The sequence below is a fragment of the Schistocerca americana genome, chromosome 2, assembly GCF_021461395.2.
Source record: "Schistocerca americana isolate TAMUIC-IGC-003095 chromosome 2, iqSchAmer2.1, whole genome shotgun sequence".
Classification (NCBI taxonomy): Eukaryota; Metazoa; Arthropoda; class Insecta; order Orthoptera; family Acrididae; genus Schistocerca; species Schistocerca americana.
Genome location: NC_060120.1, coordinates 143,915,269 through 143,940,056, shown reverse-complemented (window position 1 = coordinate 143,940,056; position 24,788 = coordinate 143,915,269). Strand labels below are relative to the sequence as shown.

At 42.7% G+C, this 24,788-nt stretch overlaps 1 protein-coding gene and 1 pseudogene across 1 annotated transcript in view; both read left to right on the top strand.

The window, feature by feature from the left end:
• The window catches only part of LOC124593838, a 110,048-nt gene that overhangs the window by 48,909 nt on the left and 36,351 nt on the right, over positions 1-24,788 (top strand). The gene's annotated exons all lie outside the window — the stretch shown is intronic.
• LOC124597188 lies at positions 23,630-23,747 on the top strand (annotated as a pseudogene).

Sequence of the window (24,788 nt, the reverse complement as noted above, 5' to 3'; positions counted from 1 at the left end):
AATTTAAACTGGTTAATTTTGGACGTTAGCAGTGCTGCGTCATGGCCCTGAAAATTCATTCTGAATAAATTGAAAAATCTTACCTCAATTACGTCGCCGGATAACGCGTACATATCTGCTCCTATAAGGAATTTTTCTGGCGCAGCTCAGTGCAATGCTGGCCGATAGATTTGTCATGTATAAAAAGAAACAACTGATTTTTCTTTTCAATAATCGGGGTGACCAAGTATTGGAGAAATTAGTAAATTCTTTAAATTGAAATGAATGATTGTCAAAAGTTACTTTTTATCAGAAAGATTATTATTAAGAGATTTCTTTAGACACATTTACATGGGACTTGATATATCAATACTACACATGCGCGAGGCTGCTTTTACCTTATACTACAACGCTCAGGCTCCGCCATCGCTCCACCACGACCGGCCCAGCCAACACGATACACACGACTGCTAGCAACTACTTACTGCTACTGCTACACAGTTCCTACTGCAGTCAACACTGCTCTTTGGTCTGAGATTCTCTTATAGCTTACATATCGCAGGCAGCGCGTGAGCAATCCTTCGAAATTACATCTGCTCGAATGCGCTAACAACAAATTCCTTAATCATGGACCTCTTACATGTTTTAGGAAGAAACTGTAAGGATGTGGAATTTAGAGCTAAAAATATAAATAATTTTGATAAGAAAATCATATTGAATTGAGGTAAACTGACGGGCTCTTGCAGACGATTTTGCAATACTTCAAGAAAAACTGACTGAAGCAGTACCTCAAATAAATCTTCAGAAAAGAAAAGAGAACAGAACTGGCCTCAGAATTGCAGCTGAAAAAAAGTGATAACAATATTAAATAGTGCACCAATATATAATGAAACCCGAACAATAAAATATAGTGAATTACTAAATTAAAATGCCTTGGAAAAACTGAGTGCACTGCAGAATAGACTACAAGAATTTGCAATTAATCAGAGTTAATAAAACAGAAAGAGGAAAAGAAGTATCTAGAAATACAAAACTAAAAAGCTTTATGACAGTGGTAAGACGAGGATGTTTGTTTATATGCATGTGATAACAATATTAAATAGTGCACCAATATATAAAGAAACCCGAACAGTAAAATATAGTGAATTACTAAATTAAAATGCCTTGGAAAAACTGAGTGCACTGCAGAATAGACTACAAGAATTTGCAATTAATCAGAGTTAATAAAACAGAAAGAGGAAAGGAAGTATCTAGAAACACAAATCTAAAAAGCTTTATGACAGTGGTAAGACGAGGATGTTTGTTTATATGCATGTGAATGACTAACAATGAACTGTAAACTAGACATATGATAGCTAATTGAAAGAAAAAATTACTAGAAAAATTATGGGTGTGAGGCAAACTACAGATGGTTGTGTAATGAGAATTACTGAGGAGATCCAGCAAATTATACGGAAATATCGGAATAAATAGTAAATTGAAGGTTAATGTTCTTAGACTACTCTATCGAACGAATGAGAACAGGCTAACGAAAGAAATATTCCAGTATTTCTGGAAAAAGAAATCAATAATAGCACGTATTATAGAAGTAAGAAGAGAACTGAAAGAAACAACGAAAAATAATAGCAAAATAACAAATTGAAACCTTTTTAAGAACAATATGGGAGCAACATGGACAAAAGAGAAGGGTCGACAACATGAGGAGAAGGTAAAGGAGTACCGGAAAAATAGGAAACAATAAAGAAAGAACATAAGCGACTTGTTGTTTCACAGCCCTAATACAGCTACTGTCCTTCCTTTTACGAGTAGCCATCGTTGCGACATTTATGTCCACACATGGACTATACGATAGTTACCACTGTCAGTCACCTTGCATTTAAACACAAGGGAGGCAGTATGAGCACTGGAGATAGGTTTGGCTGAAGTCGTAAATTATGTAACCATGACTACCTACTTTAGTGTATACGTGACAACAACAGCGATTCAGCTTAATAGATTATGACGAAGTGTAACGCCAGGTGGTTCATACACAATTGAGCAATAATTCTACTGATCTGAAGATAGCTCGCTAATGAACTGAAACTAACAATCAATAAGGAAATTTTAGCCGTCGTGATTTAGGGTTTTTATCCACACATTTAAAATAGCAGATCGCATTTAAAATAGCAGATCCTGATTTGTCAATTTCAAGTAACAGCGGAAAGAAAGAAGGGGAGCTGAAAAGTTTATTAGTTCCTAGTAGGTCAATCAAAAGAGAAAAAAGAGCAGATACCTGGTCAGCTATACGGACCTGGAAATTAAATTATCCTCCCAAAAAATTGTTGTAGCCCATCTACTGCTCTTCGCACCTGAGGTCCTGAAGCAGCCCTCTCAAGATGTGGACGTGATTTCCAATGTGATTACCGAGCGAAGATGGCGGTTCTAATCCACGTTCGTCCATCCAGATCCAGGCTTTTCGATATTTCCCTAATCCGTTCAAGATAAGTGTTGGGAAAGAGGCTCAAGCGATTCCCCTTCCCGTCCTTCCCAATATGACGTTAAACTTCCGTCTATAATGATCTCGTCGTCAACGAGACTTCTAACGTTAATAATGATTACTCCAACGTCACTGGCGGCAGGTGAGAAATAATGACAAAGGACGTGCTTGCCACCGAGAACTGCACCCGACACCGGTAGTGTATAGCACATTTGAACACTACTGACAAAATAAAAATTTTATGAGCTATATGCATACTACACAAGCCATCTTACAATGATGCGTGAACTGCCTTCAATGATTATATAAAGTACAATCACCCACAATGCGACAATCTTCCAAAGAAGAAGAACCACTAGCCTTCACCCATAAGTGAATGCTGCAATCAGAATTTATCTTACATCGTCTACGACAAGACAAAGACAAACTCCCGTGCGGAATAAGGTAGGAACCCTCACTAGCAATAATAATCTCAGAAACAGGAATAGTACGGTAAGCTAAGATTTCCCGAGTTTCAAAGGATTTCAAACCGGCTCTTCCTGCATTGTTACAAGCAACGAAAGCTACAGTTAGCCATCCGTTACCCAAACTGGAAGAAGAAGAAACTTTCATTAAAGAAAAATTTAACCTCGCACCACAAAATAAAGTAGGTCCATGAATAAGAACAAATTGAGTAGTTTTACCACTCCGCATATTTCGTTCTTTTTACCGTTGTTTTCGTCGTCGCCGGCGAATGTTGGTTTACAAATCACTTGTCAATGTTGACGGCACTCTTGGTGCTCCGACATCTTCTGCGAAGGGTAAAAAGAACGAAATAAGAGGAGTTGATAAAACTACTCAATTTGTTCTTATTCATGGACCTACTTTATTTTGTGGTGCGAGGTTAAATTTTTCTGTAATGAAAGTTTCTTCTTCTTCCAGTTTGGGTAACGAATGGCTAACTGTAGCTTATACTGTACAGTGGCACCAAATTGATGTACGTTAAGAATTTGAAGACGGTAATTAAAATTTGCCGAAACTAGACGTCCGTTTGCATATTTCATGCGATATGGACTAAATAAAACTTCTCCAATGAAAAGATTATATTTTTCTTTTTAATAAGTGAATTATTAAAGAATGTTACTTCCTTACCAAGATACTTGGTCTGATGACGACTCGTAAAGATGGATACCAATAAACTGTCATGTATCCACCTAATGCGATCAAGGCAGATGAGAATAAACGTGTCGGGAATGTTCTGCTACGGGCACCTACCGAGATTAGGTTTCTTACACTTATGAGTTATCCGAATCTGGTGGTATTCTTGAAGAAGGTGTTCCGGTAAAAATGTTGCAGAATGCTAGGGACGGCGGAGGAATGGAAGAAACGACCACCACGGGCGGCGGACGGCCGCTGCATTAACAAGCGTCGTGGGGGCGGCCGAGGGGATGGAGGAGGTGGTGGGGGTGGCAATTTTAGCGGCAGCAAGTAGCCGCCCTCACGCCGCGCCGCCCGTCTAATTGCCTTGTTCGTTGCCATGGAGATTGCTAACACACACACAGGCGGCGAGCGGCAGTAATTAGTAGCACATGAGGTGGTGGTGGTGGTGGCGGCGGCGGCGGCGGCGGCGACCACCCCTCTGGTTCACCTCTCTCGCCCCCGGCACGGCCCCGGCCGGGCAGTCGGCGGGGGGCTTCAAAAGAGAAATCAGTCCAAATTGCAGGGAGCTCCAGGGTCCGAGTTTACAACTGCTGCGCTCTCGCGCTGCCACACAGCGCAGAAAAGGGGGAGTCGGAGGCGCCGGCTCTGGCAAAGTAGCACCGGCGAGGGCCGTGCCAGATATTTTTTAATGCGCCGCAGAGGCGGAGGAACGTGTGTGTGTGTGTGTGTGTGTGTGTGTGCGCGCAGAGAGCGGCTAGCGGCGGAGGCAGAAAGAGCGAGAGAAAGAGCGCGTCGAGAGGGGGTGGAGCTGCTTGCGCCGGGGGCTTTTTACTTTGATGCTCTTTATTCCGGGCGCGGATTCTGTATCGCGCAGCTTTTAACACACACGCTAATGTAAACCGCGACCGGCGCGTCGCAAGGACAAGAAACGCGGCATCACACAGGGGTCCCCGCTGGTGTTAATAACACGGCGTCCGCGCGACGCGCTCGCACGCACACACACTGACGCGTACACGCTGACACACACTCGCACACGAGAGAAAGAGAGTGCCGGGTAGATATTGCCGCAACAAACGGCGAGCATCGCCGGCCGCGCCCGAATTAATTGGAAACCGGGCTTTATTTGGGCGGCCAAGTATTGCGTATTTAAAAGGGCCCCCGACAGGCGCCTGTCGCTGCTACGTCACTTGGCGCGTCGAGAAGGAAGAGGAGGATGGGAAGACCGAGAGAGAAAGGAAAAGGAAGGGGGAAAAATTAGTGTCCGGCCGTTCCCTTTTGCGGCTGCTTTGACGTGCGAAGGATTCGCGGAGGGTCAGCAGAAACAGCAGTCTCGTGCGCGTTGCCTCGACTTGTCAGCTCCATTGACGTCTGCTTGGCAGACTTTGATGAGAGCCCGAAGTTATCTGTACTCCTGAAGGGTTGGAGACGCATCCTCACTGAGTTTCCTTCTATCACATGATATGTAGCAGCGTAGAGTGATTAACGCGTAAACGCCTGCATGAGCCACCAGTGGCTCGCGCCAGATCCTGCCATCAGGCGGAGTGTACAGCCGGTGGCTCACGTTAGAAGCGTTGTGTACCACCGGCGACTCACGCTAGACTACCAGTTATGCTACCAGCAATGCACAAACGTATAATGTACTACCTATCAGCCAGGCGTAATGTACAGCTTTCAATTTTGCGTAACCCTCCGAGTGTGAGGTCATCCACATGAGTACAAAAAGAACTCGTTAAACTTCGGTTACACGATAAATCAGTCTAATCTATAAGCCGTAAATTCAATTGAATACCTAGGTATTACAATTAAGAACAACTTAAATTGGGAAGAACACATAGAAAATGTTGTGGGGAAGGCTAACCATAGACTGCGTTTTATTGGCAGAACACTTTGAAAATGTAACAGATCTACTAAGGAGACTGCCTACACTACGCTTGCCCGTCCTCTTTTAGAATACTGCTGCGCGGTGTGGGATCCTTACCAGATAGGACTGACGGAGTATGTCGAAAAAGTTTACAGAAAGGCAGCACGTTTTGTATTATCGCGGATTGTGGGAGAGAGTGTCACAGAAATGATACGGGATTTGGACTGGAAATCATTAAAAGAAAGGCGTTTTTCGTTGCGACGGAATCTTCTCACGAAATTCCAATCACCAACTTTCTCCTCCGAATGCGAAATTTTTTTGTTGACACCGACCTACATAGGGCGGAACGATCACCACCATCAAATAAGGGAAATCAGAGCTCGTGCGGAAAGATATAGGTGTTCATTCTTTCCACGCGCTATACGAGATTGCAGTAATTGAGAACTGTGAAGGTAGTTCGATGAACCCTCTACCAGGCACTTAAATTTGATTTGCAGAGTATCCATGTAGATGTAGAAGAACGAGAGACTTACTGAACAAATGAGATACCGCATTATTTGTCATTAATTTCGTGTAAAATTATTTTATGTAATCGGTCGTTGTTTTAGAAGAATTGTCTTATGCTAATTTTAGAATAAAATAATAACCTAAGGTTTCAGTACGACCCCCGCCCCACGGCGAGAAACAGGAAAAACAGCGCCTCCAGATGAAGGAAAGCGTTAACACCCGCGCCGCCCAGCAGCGAGAAACACAATTGTCAGCTGATTAGCTTTTCATGTCGGGAATCACAGTCATCTATAACTTTTTAAAGGACATCATATTCGCCATTGACTGTAGGAATTATTCATTTCATAATTGCAGTTTCGGCCTTTAAGCCATTTTCAAGTGCAGTGCAAAATATTTTGCTTCAGCACATGTCAGTATTTAAAATCCTCCGACATGTATGCATGTCATCGCCAAAAGCAGGCCTTTTCAATGTAGATATACAGTAGCATCTGACGAGTATCAAGCTCTGTACGTTGTGACGATGATATGTAAACACGACGGAGGATTTTAAAGTATGGCATGTGCTGAAGAAAAATCTTTTGCCGTACCACTTGAAAATGTCCCGAAGTGAAATAATAAATTTCGGCAGTTAATGGCGAATATCATGTCCGTTAAACAATTCTCAGCGCTGGCGTGAATGTTTAAGGTGATTTGGCTGCCTCACTACTTTTTTCATTCTGCAGTCAATAAGTCTGCGTTTAGTTTCGCGAGACCGTTGATTCAACAGATTATTTACTACCCGTCCCGATCACCAGTACAAAATTTAGCGGCAGTAATCTGTTTCGAGAATCACAACGGTAGGATGTCTAGCTAATAAGCTTATCGCATGCCATGATTTCTTAAATGAAAAGCGTTTGGGTAAACACCGACGAGATCAGCGAATCACGCGAATTCTGCAACTTCTACCCGCTCAGCAGCAGAACTCCGCAACATGGCCAGTACTTATAGCCGGTACCCGAACTCCGCAACTAGAATCAGAATTGTGGATTTTCTATTGCCCACTCCTCACAACACGTTAGTAAGACATGTTGTAGTAGTGTAGCAATGTTAAAGTATAAAGTACTTTTTCATGAGTACGAAATCTATCCTGTAATGTTCGGATACAGTGTTAGCAGGGTACTGAGTGACACTGTCACACCGACTAGGTAAACGTCCAGGCGTAACAATGCAAAGCGACATGAAATAGAACGGGAGCGTAAGGTCAAATTATTTCTAAAATTCTAGGAATGTACATTACACCTGTGCGAATCCATTAGTGACTATTGCTATAGTGTTCAGTATCCTCACCACGTCGGGTTACGGAAATACGCAGAAGCAGTTGAGGTGTATCGCCAGATTTTTTTTGTTACAGTTAGCTCGATCAGCACTCATGTATTAAGGAAATGCTCCGCGAAAAATGTCAGTTTTTAGAGGAAAGAAGCCGGTCTTTACGAGAACAACTATTGAGAAGGTTTGTACCAGCGTTTACGAGACACTGCAAATGACTTGTACAATCACTGTCATCCCGCGTAAGGATCGCGAAGACCAGATATATCACGTTTCTTACGAAAGCAATTATTCATTTCTCCCTCACTCCGTTTGCGAGAGGTACAAGAATGGAAACGAACAACAGCGGTAAAAGGTACCCTCTGCCGTGCACCGTGGATTGCGGAAGACATATGCAGGTGTAGATGTAGATCATTTTTCTTAAAAAAAAAAGAAGTAAATTATTAGATTAAACTCCTAACCAACAGAAGGATGACGGAAAAATAAAATACAATGCTAGTTCAAAAAGTAGCTTACACATATTATGCTAGGCCAAGTAACTGCAGTTAAATGCTGCACTATATTTTAAATCGAAACAGATTATGATACTATTTTTCAACATAGTCACCAAATTCCTGTAAACAAATCCCTGATGCAAACATTGAAAAAATCGGTAAACTTGTTCGACAAGATCGCCGTTTAACAATCAGAGCAGTGTCTGAGTTAACAGGAGTTGACAAGGAACAAGTTTACCGATTTTTTCAATGTTTGCATCAGTTTTTGCTGACAATGGTCTGCCAGTGCGAGTGTCATCACTGGTGTCTTCGCGGCCATATTTAAATCGTTTAAACCACTCAAACACTTGTGTTCGCGATAAACAATCATCGCCGTACACTTGTTGTAACATTACAAACGTTTCACTTGCAGATTTTCCTAGTTTGAAACAAAATTTGATGTTAACACGCTGTTCTTTCTGTACACTCAACATTTTCCGACGCACAGACAAAACGTCAACTACTTAAAACAGACGCCACGGGCAGACTGAGTGCAGGAGGCAGATGAAACTCGAGCAGTAGGCAGAGCGAGAGTCACGTGACAGGCCACGCGACTTTCAGCCTTATTGCATTCGTTTTATTGTTTCACCAGTACTAGTCCGGTTTTTTTCTAGCCACACCTCGTAATGAAGGGAAACTGCAGAACATTTCACTGACAGGGAAATCGTTACCAGATCATTTGGGCACGGAGTGAAGTAGGTAATTATTTTGGCGGTATTGTACACGTGTCATCGCCAAATTTCGAAAGATATTCAAGGATGTCTGATAATAATACCAGAATAGCTTCAGAAGAATTCTTCAGTTTCACGAGCGTAACAGTCAAAATTGTATCTAACCAGTGAAGCTTACTTTGAAAGGAAATACAGGTATTTTCTTCGTATCTTAAAATTGATTTACTTATACAATTAACCCAACATATTGGACGCATCGTATTAATACGCATTTGTGGAGTAAGTAGTCTACATTCCAACGAAATGGAGTGCTGAGGAGGACTACAAAATTTTTTGCCTGCTTGGATACTACGTGATTACTCATTACGGCGGCCGTGAAATACTGTATTACTCAAGGAGTGACCACTTTCAATTTTATCCATGTCAGACGTGTTTATCATTGACTGCTAATGTCAGTCAGTACACACATATGCCAGTAAGATATAATTCTGAGTGAATTGACAACTATGAAGAAAATGTTAAGAGTGCTTCAGTTCTTGCGTTTTCCTTGCAACCAAAGACATTCGAATGTCTTAGTGAGCATCATTTCCGAAGCATTCACCTGAACTGGCAAGAGTAAGTGGACCTTTCAAAAAGCTTCGAAAGTTCCAGACTGTCGTACTACTAAAACGATGGGCACAAAAAACAGGTGATCATCATGATCTTCGATGCCTCAAAAATCTAATAACATCTTTTGACATTGAGAACTCACACTTCTATTGAATAAAGGCTGTAATGACGCCTCTCTTCATGGCTACACAGAATGAGACTGCGACTCGAAGCTGTTTACGAGGATTATTAATTTTACTGTGCAGTTTTTTCAGTTTTCTGTCTGTCTGTCTGTCTGTCGCCGGCCGGAGTGGCCGAGCGGTTCTAGGCGCTTCAGTTCGGAACCGCGCTGCTGCTACGGTCGCAGGTTCGAATCCTGCCTCGGGCATGGATGTGAGTGGTGTCCTTAGGTTAGTTAGGTTTGATTAGTTCTAAGTTCTAGGGGACTGATGACCTCAGATGTTAAGTCCCATAGTGCTCAGAGCCATTTGAACCATTTTTTGTCTGTCTGTCTCTCTCTCTCTCTCTCTCTCTCTCTCTCTCTCTCTCTCTCTCTCTCTCTCTCGTCGATTCTTTTAGAAACTTCACTCATACTTGGTGAAACTAGTTACATTAATGTCAACAAATAATAGCACTACACTTTTGGTGAATGTTTCACAATTTCAAATGATCTTTTACACAAAGTACACAAAAAGATACTACAATATCACGAATGATGTCATATGTAGCAAGAGTAATAACGGCATTTCAAAAAATTTATCGAAAGAACAACTTCCAGAGTTCCGAAAAAGTGTATGTAAAGTTGTTTTCTGATGTGTTCCTCGTGTTACAAGGTTTACGCCTTATGCTGTCTACGTTGTTTGTATCTTGGTTTTTTAGTAATGACAAGAGTGGACTGGGAAATCCTTACATTCAGACCATTAAAATCAGAGCACAGACATATTTTACTAAATAAAATGTTTGTATGCAGTTCGTTTCACGCTGTGCAGTTCAGCTGTATGGCGAGAAATACATTTCATCGTAGTTCTACTTTGTGTACAGAGAACTTGGAAAAGTTACGAATACTTGTTTGTGATAAATTACAGCCTCATATTTCCTCTTCTGCCACTGCTCTTGTTGACATGAAAGACTGCCTAAGGAGTAGGTAATGCGTGAAAAAACCAAATGATTTCCAGAAATTCACTGCTTTATCAGATTCATATTCTAGTGTATTTTTGTACGCGCTTACTATGTGCTAGTGTATCCAACAAAACGATGAGCTATTCATAAAAACTATCGAGATCATGTGTTACCTCGTACACCTGACATTAATTCCATCTCTCACATCCGGCTGCGAAAAGTTTTCTGATTAAGTTCGTGTAGAAAGCTGTAAATCGTAGGACTCCTGTTAATACATCATTTAGATTTTTCAGTTTATTACACGTATTTTGTCTTACGGACTGAATTTTTTGCCAAGTATTTCACAACATAATCTTCACACGGGGGAAAAAAAGAAATAAAGTTTGGAATTGCATCGAAGGGCGCTCAAGTTATAGGCGCTAATTCGTTTGTAATACGTTGTGAAACTTTATACGCTCTAACCTGTTCTAGAATAGTGCTCTATTGTTTCGGATTGGAACTGATATCAAACGATTTTGGAAACCATAGCTACATTTCATCTTCTGGAAGGGCAATACCAAGAAGCTGTTCAGTCCGAATAGGTCAAGTAGTACTTTCGCCTGCAGCAGTTCGCGAACCTTGCTGAGTGATTAATTTAGTTCTCAGACCGCCAAATTTCATTCATATTAAGGTGAGGGGGATACTTTACAATACATGCAGCACATATTCGGGCGCATAAATACAATTTTGTCTCTCCCATGTTTCATCCTCGAGCGGAAGGTGAAAATGACCATGACAGTAAGAGACTTGTTCTTACACTTACGTCAATATTATTTAGAAAATGGAATTCTATGTCAAAGTTTAGATCGAAAAAGTATTTGGAGGCAGCTGACGATTATTCTGATTGGGGAGATCCGTAAGCAGCTATTTGTCCTTACAGTAAATTTCAGTGCTGACTTCGGTGCTAGTCGCTTCCAGCAACGTTGCGCTAACCGAACGGGAAAATATTTTATGAACAGCAGCGCCGCACGTGTCTCTGGAGAGCGAAAAAAAAAAAACAAAAAAAAAAAAACGCCGGTTTACATTGTGTCATATTCTCGCAGCACTCCAGCATAATTTCCGCTGTCCGTACAGCACATGGCAGAAAAAATCAGCCGTGTTAAATGAAGCGCGCACGAAGCATAATAATCACAGCTGGTAAAATTAATCTACGTAGAGCGTATCTACTTCCCGTATTTGCGAAACTCCCTCGTTTCGATTGAAATTCCGTAGGCGCGACGCATTTGAGAGCATATTCAACAAGTAAACACAATTTACCATAATTCGGCGCGAGATAGTGGGAAACTTTTAATTCGTCCACCGATCCGAATTGATGTCCTGAATTATCCGCTGCATTTTTCACGAAAAATCAGTTGTTTCAACCCGCGCCCACCCTCCTCTCCCCTCCCGAGCCCCTCTCCCTCCCGGTATCATTGAAAGCTTAACAACATTGCGAAATGTTACGTATAGTACCTTGCACAAACGGAAAAAAATTGAATCTGTGTTCCATTCTGCGTGGGGAGGAAGCAGCTGCTCGTTCGCTATCCTAGCGATGCCACGGGAAATATGGGCCGACGGTTTCACCAAACGGCAGACGTTTCCACCTTCCCTGCTACTGATTTTGGCCATTCCCCCGCATTCTTTACCGTTTCGTGGCGTTACTCATAAATATTAAAACTATGCGATGCACAGACATAGGAGTATTTTCGTTCCTTATTAAGTGCCTATCTTGCGTTTATCTGCCACTGAAGCAGCCCACCATAAAGTTACATGAAGTGTGACGATACTTCCTTGCAAACAACACAATTGTCAACGAACAATCTATGAATAATATGCTGCTGACACTATATGATAAGCCATTTAAGTTTAACTGTCGTATTAAGCTTCATTGATAAACACCTGATGTTACCTTCGTTTCTATTAACAAGCCTTTGTAACAGATTGTGTTGAATCAGGCTAAATTTCTGCGAGTCAATCACACATCTGTGAAAATACGCACTAGAACCTCATCTTAGTTATGAGTTGACGGTGTTGTACAATGAAGAATGCCTTTGGCGAAGCTAGAAAAGCGGAATCCATCAGTGCACTTGCTTCTACTACATGCAAGGTATTGTGTGAGGCTAAGGCGAGCTGTGTTACACACGAATGGTAGTTTCTGAAATCGTATCGATTCTTCGAGGGAATCTTCTTCCCTTTAGCACCGTCATAATTTCGAATCTGGAATATGCTCTAGAATCATGACAAAAAATGGAAGTCAGCAAAACTGGTCTGTAATCCAACGTAATCGTTGTCTTACCTTTCTTCGAAACAGTATCGACTTCCACGCTTTTCTATTCAAATCTCTGAAAGCTTGAGATAAACAACTGAAATGACACGGCTTATCACCGATGGCGAATTCACGTATTTATTTTATTCCTCTACGTGGTGGGCAATAAGTCTGTTGTCAAAACTTTTTTCGGAGCATTAACACTAAACAAATGATAATACAAATTTAATATCAAAACGGAAATAAATGTAGAGATCAGTGAGCCTACGCAAGATGCTCAAAGTCGTTTCTTGCTGTTCTCAGCAAACACTGCATCCTTTCAACATTAATTTACCGATTTTGTCGAAAATCTTGCAGGATTGTAGATTTTCAAGTTATGATTGGATTCGTTCCCTCAAATGCTCAATCTTAAAGGAATAAACCTTATTTTTTAACATACCCCGGACTGAAAAATCGATGGGAGTGATATCTAGGGGTCGTCTGCCAATTCTTTCACCAAAGTTTTCATTTAAAACGTCTCTCACAGTAAGTCCATATTTCGGGGTTGCTTCACCTTGTTCCTACATCAAAATTTCCTTAACCGGCGGCCGATATTAAAAAAGTGGACTACTTTCCTGTTCTAAAGACACTTCTTGAAGCTTATCTGGGTAATTTGCTGAAGTGGCAGTAGCGTTAAAAAATAGTGCCTGTTTAGCCCTCCGCTGAAAATAACTGCTCAAACACTCACTCTAGGTGAGTTTAGCTCTGTCTCTGTCGCCACATGTAGATTTGTAAAATCCCAGTAGACACAGTAGCCATACACTTTAAAAGTCGCTCCGTCGCTCCAAAGAATGCTTTTTAAAGCTTGGCGCCGGCTTCATGCCGGATTGTGTACACATAGCAGAATTCCGTACGCCTGCTTGGATCATCTTTATGTAAGCCTTGAAGTAAAGTAGCCTTGCATGCTTTCAATTTTAGCTTTTCCTGAATCCGTCAGAGACTTGTTCTAGTTATTCCATACTACCTCACAATTTTTCTTTGAGATTTAGTTGCACATAACAATGTCCGCCGACGTTGAGATTCTCTTCTGTAGTAACATACTGAATCTACCTGAAAGAGGAAGTTCCAGCGCCGATCCAGCGTCTTCAAAAATTAAATTGAATTTGCAAATATCTTGTGGAGATGGATGGCGGATGATTTGGAAACATTCCACAAACAAACAGCAAACATCAGTTTAATTATTGTCATTTTCCCAACGGTTCTGCAAAATAAATACATGCTGTTCAGGAGTTAACTCTCAATTCTTTGTTACTCAGATAACTACAAACAACACAAGCTCAAGCTGCTAGGGTCTACTAGTCAAGTTCACAACTGACTGCCATTACGCTAGGCAAAACATAGTCGAAGTGTTATTAGTAACTGGTTTATGGCCCACACTGTATTTCTTCTTTGAATACAAATATTGCAAGGATGACTGTTCTCCTACAGGGCCAAACGATAATAGTAAGTTCTAAACAAAGAAAACTAGCCCCTGAATTGAAACTTGTTCCATTTGCAACATAAATCTTTATTTATCTAGCAATCCCTAAGAAAAATTCCATTATCTGGGACTACTGAACGCGAAAAAAAATATTGCGCAGTCTAAAACTGTCTTTCAAAGTAATTTTAAGAAATCTTTTCTTCGTTGAACATGTATTTATCTTAAGTAAACTTGCTATTAATTAACATGGAATATTTACTGTTGCGTGTTTGGAAAGAAATCTAGTGTCCTGTTACGGAAAAATGAGCTCTTAAATCTTTCTGTGCGAGACCTGATTTCTCTTATTTTGTTACGACGATCATTTCTCCCTATGTGCGTGGCCGCAACCGGAGGAGAAAGTTGTTTATAGAAATTTCAAGAGAAAATGCTGCCGTAACGGAAAACGCCTTTGTTTTAATGATTGCCCTCCCAATTCACGATCATGTCCACAGCACTTTCTCCCTTATTTTACGACAGTACAAAACGAGCTGCCTTTCTTTGAACTATTTCGATGTCCTCCGCCAGTCCCATCTGATGCGTATCCCACACCGTAAAACAACCAGTTTCTTCGGGTAATCCTGTTGCACTTTCTCAGTGTTCTGCGTATAACTCACAGTCTTTGCTTTGCTTTTACAAAACATTATCTATGTGGTCCTTCCAATTTAAGTAATTCGTTATTATAATCCATAACTATTTAGTTGAATTTACAGCCTTCAGATTTGCGTAATTTATTGTGTAACCGAAATGTAGCGGTTTTCTTTCAGTAGTCTTGTGAATGACTTCACACTTCCCATTATTTAGAGTCAATACAGAAATCTTGTCTAAATCATTTTGCAGTTGGTTTTGTTCATCTGATGACCTTACATGGAAGTAAATGACAGCTTCATCTGCAAACAGTCTAAGAGGGCTGCTCAGATTGTCTTCTATGTCGTATTATGTATTTCAAGAACAGCAGAGGGCCTATAACACCTCCTTGGGGAAAGCTAGGTATTACTTCTGTTCCACTCGATGACTTTCTGTCGATTACTAGGAACTGTGACCTTTCTGACAGGAACTTACGAATCCAGTTGCACAACTGAGGTTATACCCCACAGACACGGAATTTGATTGGAAGTCGTTTGTAAGCGACGACGTCAAAATCCTTCCGGAAATCTAAAGGTATGGAAGCAGTATGACATCCACTGCTGATAACACCCATTACTTGGTGAGACAAAGAGCTAGGTGTGTTTCTGAAGAACGATATTTTCTGAATCCGTACTGACTGTCTATAAATACTTCTCTACAAAGTGAACCTCAATGTTTGAACACTGTGCATGTTCCAAAACCCTATGCAGATCGACCTTACCGATATGTGTGTGCATTTCAGCTGATTACTCGTATTTCCTTTCTTGGGTACTGGAGTGGCTTGTGCAACTTTCCAGTCTAGGTATATATCTTTCGCCGAGTGAGCGTTTGTGTGTAATTGCTAAATATGGTTCAAATGGCTCTGAGCACTATGCGACTTAACCTCTGAGGTCATCAGTTGCCTAGAACTTAGAACTAATTAAACCTAACTAACCTAAGGACATCACACACATCCATGCCCTGCTAAATATGAAACTATTGTAACAGTATACTCTGACAGGAACCTGACTGGTGTACAGTCTGAACCGGAGACCTTGCCTATCTTAAGTGTTTTAAGCTGCTTTATTACACAGAGGAAATCTGCTTCTGAGTTACTGATGTTCACAGTTCTTGGTTCGAATTCTAGCATATTTACTTCGTCTCTTTTGTTAAAGGAATTTCGGAAAACCATGTTTAGTAACTTTATTGTAGTGGCTCTGTCATCAATAACAACACCATTGCAATCGCGCAATGAAGGTACTGATTGCGTCTTGTCACTGGTTTACTTTACATACGATCCGAATCTCTTTGGGATTTCCTGTCAGATTTTGAGACAGAGTTTCGTTGTGGAAACTGTTAAAAGCATCTCGCATTCCAGTTCGCGTTAAATTTCGAGGCTCTGTAAATCTCGGCGAATCTGGGGATTTTGCGTTCTTTTATATTTGATATGCTTTTTGTTTTTCGTTGCTTCTGCACCTGCACCTGACGCTTTCGCGTTTACTAAACGAACGTATGACGAAATGCAGTGGTCTTCTTTGGATCTCTGTTCCTTCAATCAGTACGTTCCAGAAGGATGAGCAGTAATCAAGTAACAATCGGACGAAGTTTTCGTAAGCTATGTTCTGCTATGAGCGCACAACACTTTCCGCGAATTGTTCCAATGAATCCCAGTCTGACAAGAGCGTTTCCTACGGTTAATTTTACGTGGTCGTTCCGCTTTTAAGCTTTCAGTGCGCATACTTCAAGATATTTAACGAATGTGCCTACTTTCAGTGTTTGTTTGGCAACCGTGTAACCATTCAATAACGAGGATTTCCGTCTATTTATGTATTTATGGGCATTAGGTCTGAGTTGACTGTCAACTGCAAATCCCTACACGAAGCGTCGATCCTCTTTATTTCTTTCTGCATTTCGCTGCAATTTCTTATCGCTGCGATTTTCTATACACAACAGCATCATCTGCAAGCAGCCTCGTCTAGCTTCCGATGTAATTAATAAGGTTTGCAAATTTACAGATGTTGTGATCATTGTTAGACTTCCCTTGAGCCTTTTTGTCTCGAACTCCTCAGTCTAATCACAAAGCTGGTTTGGTATGCTATACTCTCATATTATGCCTTGTCATATACATAAAAAATCCTCTTAGACAATTCAATGTTTTATCTGCGTATTGCAAACATATTTCACCTATTCATGCTAGGCATACTCAGCGGTCTATAATATAAAAATATTATTTAATTATACATATTTTGACAGGATATCTGTAGCAATCGTTTGCAGCACATTTAAATTATCTATTTACAATGAGTGTATTGTTGTGTTTTATATACTGACATTCATTTTTATGTCCTTTTCACGTATCCGTGTGTTGGTTTGTATGTGCTAGATGCACGTAGTATTACTTTGGTACATACGTTCGCAGCGTTTTTCCACAAGTTTAATAAACGCAACTGATACAAGCAACAGAAACGTTAGTCATCAATAATGCATCGTCCTCCAATTTGCCGGCCGCGGTGGTCTCGCGGTTAAGGCGCTCAGTCCGGAACCGCGCGACTGCTACGGTCGCAGGTTCGAATCCTGCCTCGGGCATGGATGTGTGTGATGTCCTTAGGTTAGTTAGGTTTAAGTAGTTCTAAGTTATAGGGGACTGATGACCACAGACGTTAAGTCCCATAGTGCTCAGAGCCATTTGAACCACCAGCCAGCCATCCTCCACTTTTTACGACAGTCTGCCAAAGTTAGGGGAACTCTTCGACTCCGCGTCTGTAGAAGTGACGTAGATTTGAGGCGAAGAACTCATAGAGCCACGTTCGGAGCGCATTTGTATCCGTAAAGGAAGTTCCTTGAGGATTGTTCGATAGAGAGCTGGAAAGGTGAAAATCTGAGGGCGCAAGATCAAAGGAATATGAGGGACGCGGAATGACTTTCCAATCCATCTCCTATACAGTGTTTTCTGTCGGACTAGCAGAAAGCGGCGGGCGATATCGAGGACTAGCATCATTTCGCAGTCATCCGGATCGTTGTTCTTGGACTGCTTCAGCAAGACGTCTCAGTTACCACCATAAGTGTCACCAGTTGGTTGTTACACTTCTCGGAAGCAATTCGTAGTACATCACAGCGTAGGTGTTCTGCCAGATACATAACATTATCTTTTGTGAATGTGCACCGCTCTTTGTATGGGGAGCGACTGCACTGTTTGGGCTCAGTCATTCGTTTCTTCTCCCTACGTTAATATAAAGATCGCCACCAGTAACGATGCGGGACAGGAATGGTCTGTGTTGTTCACGAGCAAGCAGAGACGCACATATGCCGACCGCTGATTTTTGTGATTTTGGCTTAGAGCATGCGGTACCCACACACTCGGTTTTTGAACCTTCCTCATTGCATGCAATTGTCACACGATGATGAAATGATCATAGTTCATCATATTTCCCAGTTCTCGAGTAAAATGACGTGGATCATTGTGGATTAACGCGTTTAAACGATTTGCGTGAGGCCCTGAAGGTGTTCCTAAACTTGGAAAGTCACTAATACGAAACCATCCTCCTTGAAAAAAGAAAACCATTTAGTTGCTGTGCTATGTCCAGTGGCGTTATCCCTACTTACCGCGCAAACGTTTCTGGCTCCCTCCGTTGCTGTCACTGCTCTGCTGAACTCAGCCTGAACAATATGTCGGAAATGTTCCGATTTCTTCATTTGGCACTCCATTTTCTAGTTTCCACACCTCCACTCTCTCCAAATGAGAAAATGATGATTTTTAAGTCAAATAACAACAGTGAACTACAAATGAAAATGAAAATCTATAAATAGCAACCGAAATACCTAGATGCAAAACAAAAACCCTACGAACTTATTCACAAGCCTGATACGTACAGGTAACGCACGGGTACTCGAAACTGAACGTAAATGTAAAAAGAAACTATACATCCGTAAACAGATCGTTTAAATGAGCAACCAAGAATCTGAATAATTTTGCTGTATGTTATAGACCGTTGAAGATGCTTAGCACGGATAGGCGAAACACGGTTGGTACGCACCAATAAAACATTCAGTTATAAGAAACGGATATTTTCTTATCTATATGGTAGCAACTGATAAAACGGCAGGTATTAACAATATTACAATATTGTATTCTGTTCACCGTCTTTTCGGGAAAACACGTCAGAACGACCACAATTATGCCTACTCCCCGTCGGAACCTCAGCGGTGATGTGCTTTCGTTTCCCTCGTGAGGTAAACAGCTTACGTAACTTCCTTGCAGACTGAAACTGTGTGCCGGCCCGGAATTCTAATCCGGACCTTTGCCTTTCACGGGGAAGAGCTCTACCAACTTAGCTACCCAGGCGCTACTGACGGCTGCTCCTCGCAGTTTTACTTCCACTAGTACCTCATCTCCTCAATTCCAAACTGGAGGAAACGCAGCTGTGACAAGGATCGTGATTCGTACTTGGGTAGATCAGTCACCCTCGAGGCCTTCCTTGCTGACTATAGTTACCTCCAGCTAGAATTGTCGAACAAAGGACGTTCATAGTTGCTTCCTACAACAACGCCCATTTAGTGAGGTTGAACAGAAATACCCAGCAATACGGTGGAGCAAGGTTTGGCATGCGTTTCATCACTCCTCACTTCCTACGGCAATGCTGGCCCTGTGGTATAACGTGATGAACGGCAAAGTCCTGACCCGTCAACGACTGGAGGCCATCCATCCGGTAGACACATCGCTATGCCGCCACTGTATGGTCACCGACTCAGACGAATATCGTTCGGTTCGTGATACAACGATTGAGTGTTCACTTTTAACGAGGAAAATGTTATTCATGTTGTTGCGTACCACGCACACAGCAATTAGGTTCACCGCCCTGCTTATTCTGGAAGAGAACTATCACCCTCCCCCCCCCCCCCTCTCCCTACCCCAACCAGGACAAACGGTGTGAATTGGATAAGTGAATAAAAGGCTTGGCGACACATCATTTTTATCAAAATGGTCATAATGATGTCTTTGAATTTTGGTACTTACCACCAGAAGGACATATAGAGATACGAACAATATAGGACACGTTCCGGCCATTATTGAGGAGCATTAGTAGCACACCCTCCGGCTAGATCAACTGTCCCAGTTTCGAGACGAAGAATATGACGATTTTATTTATTTAATCGTATGCCTACGGTCCCCCGTCGGGCAGACCGTTCGCCGCGTGCCGGTCTTTCAATTTGACGCCACTTCGGAGACCTGCAGTCGATGAGGATGATAGGATGAGGAGGAGGACAGCACAACACCCAGTCCCTGGACGGAGAAAATTCCCCGACCCAGCCGGGAATCGAACCCTGGCCCAGAGGATTCACAATCCGTCACGCTGACCATTCAACTACCGGGGGCAGACAATATGAGGATAAGGTTAAGTTAGAAGGCCTGAGTTACTCAGGAGTCTCTGTTACGACTTATCAAAAAGAGAATCTGGATTCACGCACTGGCTCGCTGCAGGACCTGGTTTTTGTTTGCTGTCTGATATAAGAAGGGAAAGGGCGTGGAGCCGGCCGGTGTGGCCAAGCGGTTCTAGGCGCTACAGTCTGGAACCGTGAGACCGCTACGGTCGCAGGTTCGAATCCTGCCTCGGGCATGGATGTGTGTGATGTCCTTAGGTTAGTTAGGTTTAAGTAGTTCTAAGTTCTAGGGGACTGATGACCTCAGATGTTGAGTCCCATAGTGCTCAGAGCCATTTGGACCATTTTTGAAACGGCGTGGCATTTCCCCCTATTTTTTTAAAAAAAACTTTATTCAAATTCATTACATTATATATATTAACCCACTACCTAACTACATTAGTGGGCCCTATTATCATGCAGAAAGAATGCAGCTCTCTATTCTACACTACAGGTAATCTAAATTGTATTCTTACCGCTATGTGGTTCCTTATTTTACTTAATCTACGGAGAAACTTATGCTACCTGCAGCGTTACAGGTGTGCCAGTGCTCTTATAAACCTGGTAGATGTTGGCCTGGCCCACTGAGCTAATCCCAGTGGTCATGCCCCTGTCACTGGGCTGGCCAGTAACTTTGTTTCGCTGCAGTCTATCCTAAAAGCCTTATCCCATCTTCTACATCTAACCTAATTTTTCATAGAGTCATAATTGGTGCGTGCTCCTGTCCGGTTTTTGTACACCAACCCCCCCTAGTCCAGAGCAAGGCGGATTCCAGCCGTGAAGCGGCTGGCCAAGTCCCAGACCGGCGAAACAGGAAAGGTGCACGGAGTCTGAGTTGGTGTAATTTTTTACTAATTAATGGTTGTCCCTCAGAAAGTTCTTAAGGACTTTTTTTGAGATTTCGTCTGTTAGCTTGTTCAAGACATTGAACGTGTTGACATGCCTTAGTAGGTGGTATGTGTCGTTATTCGGAAGCTGTTGTCGTAGGTCGTTGGCTACGTCATCGAAGAGGTGGCACTCTTACACCACATGTTCTGGGGTGCCTTGCGCGGCACCACAGTCACACGCGGGCGTAGCCTGCTTCCCAAACCGACATAGATATGTTGGGTAGGGTCCATGTCCAGTTAGAAAGTGCAGCATTCCTCTCGTAGGCATGAAGTATGTAAGTTTTGCTCGTTCCTCTACGTTCGGTAGCAGCTCATAGGTTCTGCGTCCCGTATCCTCGTTGTTCCACTGTTCCTGCCATAGTTCGATCCCTCTCTTTTTAATAGCGTTTTTATCCCCAGCGTTAACCCGAAGTATCTCCCTAATCTTATCCCTATTCTCCTTCTTCGTCCAGTACCAGGCGGCCTGCTCACGGATTTTAATGTCCAGTGGACAGATCCCCATTAGCACTAGAAGCGCCCCTCCAGGTGTTGTCCTGTGTGCCCTGCTGAACGTAGGAGCATGTTCCGCTGCACTCTTCTTACGGCCATAGCAGGCATGACCCTCGTGAATCTGTGTGCTCAGACCCCTGATCCGTATCCTACTACTGAAGTTAAGATACTATAGTGATATAGTGTGATTAAATTGGGTAGAAGGTGAAAGCGTTTGTGGCCTATTCCAATGAGGTTGTTTAGTAATACTAAGGATTTTTGAGATACGGTATCAATATGTCATGCGAAGTTCGACCTCTCATCGATGACTTATTTTCCTTTCCGTTCAGATTTTTGGAAGGAATGTTTGTAACCATGAAATTTGTTACGTATAAAGCAAAAATAAAATAAAAAAAATTGTCTGCCGAGAAATTTTATATCAACGCACAGTCGACTGCAGAGTGAAAAAATAGTTCTGAAAACAGTCGATTTCTAATCATCGCGTCGTCGACGGGTCACTAATTAATGATCTTTCTTCTTTTCTACAATGGTGATTATCGCACACGGTAGTGTGTGACAATTTGAAGACAACAGGAAGAGAAAGAGAGAGAGAGAGAGAGAGAGGCGGTTAAAGGGATCTGTCTGTGACTAACGGAGAGGGCCGGGAGGGAGCGGAGGCGGAGTGGTGAGGGGGCGATGCGGGGGCGGATGGCGCGGCCTCCGCCGTGGGTGGCTGCTGCGGCGGCGGCAGCGGCTGGTGTGAACGCCGCCCGCCGCGACGACTCAGAAACCGTAAACCGGCTTTAATTGTGGCGCGCCGCCTTTTGAAGTCGAGACGCGGCGATACTAAAACTCGGTAAACACGCGCTCGAGCACACACACACACACACACACACACACGAGCGCGTGCACACACGGGCGCGCCTGCGGCCGAGCTGCGCTCGCTTACGCGCAGCCAGCTACCGCCCTCGCCGTCTTCCGTTACTGGCGCCAGTCGCCGCTGGCGCCCCACCCGCAGCCTTATTTATTTATTTCCGCCGGAACGTGATTCGGCCGCCGGCTCCGGGCACCGGAACACAGCTTAGACACACGGCGCGCACGCTCTGGCGCCGAGGAATCCGGCGGCAACGCGTCATCCCTCAAAGGAAAAACAATGGTCTTACTTTGGCCTCCGATACGGATCCCCCTCGGCGAGGCAGGATCTAGTTTCATTTATTCTTTTCCTCGATTCCATACTTCCATGTAAGAGTCTGTAATCATTCCTCGTCCAGAGATATTCTGGCGTACCTATTTTTCCTTGTTCTTTTTAAGTCAACAGTCTCCCACCTAGTTTCATGAAGTCACGTATTTGTTTCCTCCGTATACCAACCTTCTCGTTCCTGCCACTTCCCTATTGTAAAACTCATTTTTCAGGGTTCCATACCTCAATCCTTATAGGATCGTTTTGTTGTCTGTCAGTTTGTCTGGCTGTCCGACAGTGAAAATCCCTTCTTATCAAGTAGAAATTTATGTCACTTAGCAAGATCGACGGTTCCTTAACGGTGTAAAGAGATGAAGCTTCTGATTCAATGTGACCAATAGTTTCGGCCATTTATGCCATATCTTTTCATACCTGCAAACTCACTAATCACCACATTAGTTCTTCAGTGGTGTAATAAATTTAAGCCTATAAGTCAAAGCAAACAAGAGATACGGCTATTTACGTTACATAAACCTGTAGGGGACTTCCCATTGGCCTAGAACAATTGTTTGGCAAGATGGAAGGTTTCATAGTAGAAGTAAATGAAGAAAAAGATTGAGAATTTCCCCTTGTAGCACAAGAAAAAAAGTTTTTTTGTAATCTCTTATCTAACTGTCTATCTGTCCTTCAGTTAGACCCCTTTCCCTCAGAAACGCGTAGACGTATCAAGCTGAAATTTATGTCTCATACTGAGGTCCATGGTCCTTTGGTGGTGGTAAAAGATTCAAAGTCAATACGATCAAAAGAAACGGCGATTTATGTCACATATTTTGGTACTCACCCATTCAAACCTGTAGAATATTTCCGACTGATTTTTCACAAGAAGTTAGATTTTACTGTACAAGTAGAGGGAAATATCAGAAACCGTTAAATTTTAATTATATCACTCCAAAAAAATATTTCTTTTGTCTTGTGTTATCCGACTTCAGGCTTGAAATTAAAACATTCTCGAAAGTTTTAGAAGGCCTGAGACAGATGTCTTGCGAATACAGATGTCGATAACAGTCAAAAATCATTAGGATTCTTGATTTCCGGAATGGTTGAACTATTTAGTCAACGGCCTTGCCGCAGTGGATCCACCGGTTCCCGTGAGATCACCGAAGTTAAGCGCTGTCGGGCGTGGTCGGCACTTGGATCGGTGACCATCCGGGCCGCCATGCGCTGTTGGCATTTTTCGGGGTGCACTCAGCCTCGGGATGCTAATTGAGGAGCTACTCGACCGAATAGTAGCGGCTACGGTCAAGAATACCCTCATAACGACTGGGAGAACGGTGTGTTAACCCCACGCCCCTCCTATCCGCATCCTCCACTGAGGATGACAAGCCGGTTGGATGGTCACGGTAGGCCACTCGTGGCCTGAAGACGGAGTTTTTTTTTCTAACTATTTACGTACATAATTAAGCCTGTACGGTAGCATTAGTACGTTAGTGCTACTCACACCTGGCCAATTTTTTTCTTTCTTTCATCAGTTAATCAGCTCGTACCGATCTCGATAGTCGCGCGCGTTAGCACGTCGCTTCCGGGATTTTAAAGACGAGGGCCGGCATACCGCCCAACCTTGTTGAGGTTCCTAGACGGTTTCCCACATCCGACTAAGAGAATGCTGACTGGTACCCTTGTCCTGTGTGTGAGACCATGTAGAAACATTTACAAAATATTCCGCGCTTGAGTATGGGATAACATTAGACCCAGACAGATGGTGTGCAAATAATCCGTTCCGAAGGCGAGGGGTGGAGTGGCAAGGGAGGTGTGACGAAGGGAGGGGCACTCCGCTGCCCTTTACCACGTTCATTGCCACATCAAGAACGTAATACTGACCACGTGAAGATACGGGATAAGGCCAGCAAAAAGAACGAGTCGTTCAACTTGTTTGATGCAGCCTCCTTAACTTCTAGTATTCTTATCTATTTTACTTGGATGCAAACTGATTATAAGTGTAGACAACTTGTAAAATTTTACATCCAAAAAACAATTTTCGAACAGGGATCATCTTCAGATATGGCACGCATAGTTTTCAAATTTACTTTCGTAGCATAATGCCTGGTACTGGCGCTGTGACAAGAATAATGGCACACTTTAACCTCTCAGCATGAGGATTATCAGATGTCAATTTGTGTCGAAGAACTAATTCCATTTTGGAAAGAGTTGAAATTTTCACTTCCTAGAAACAGCTTCAGACTTATCACGTCATACCTCGACAAGTATTGAACT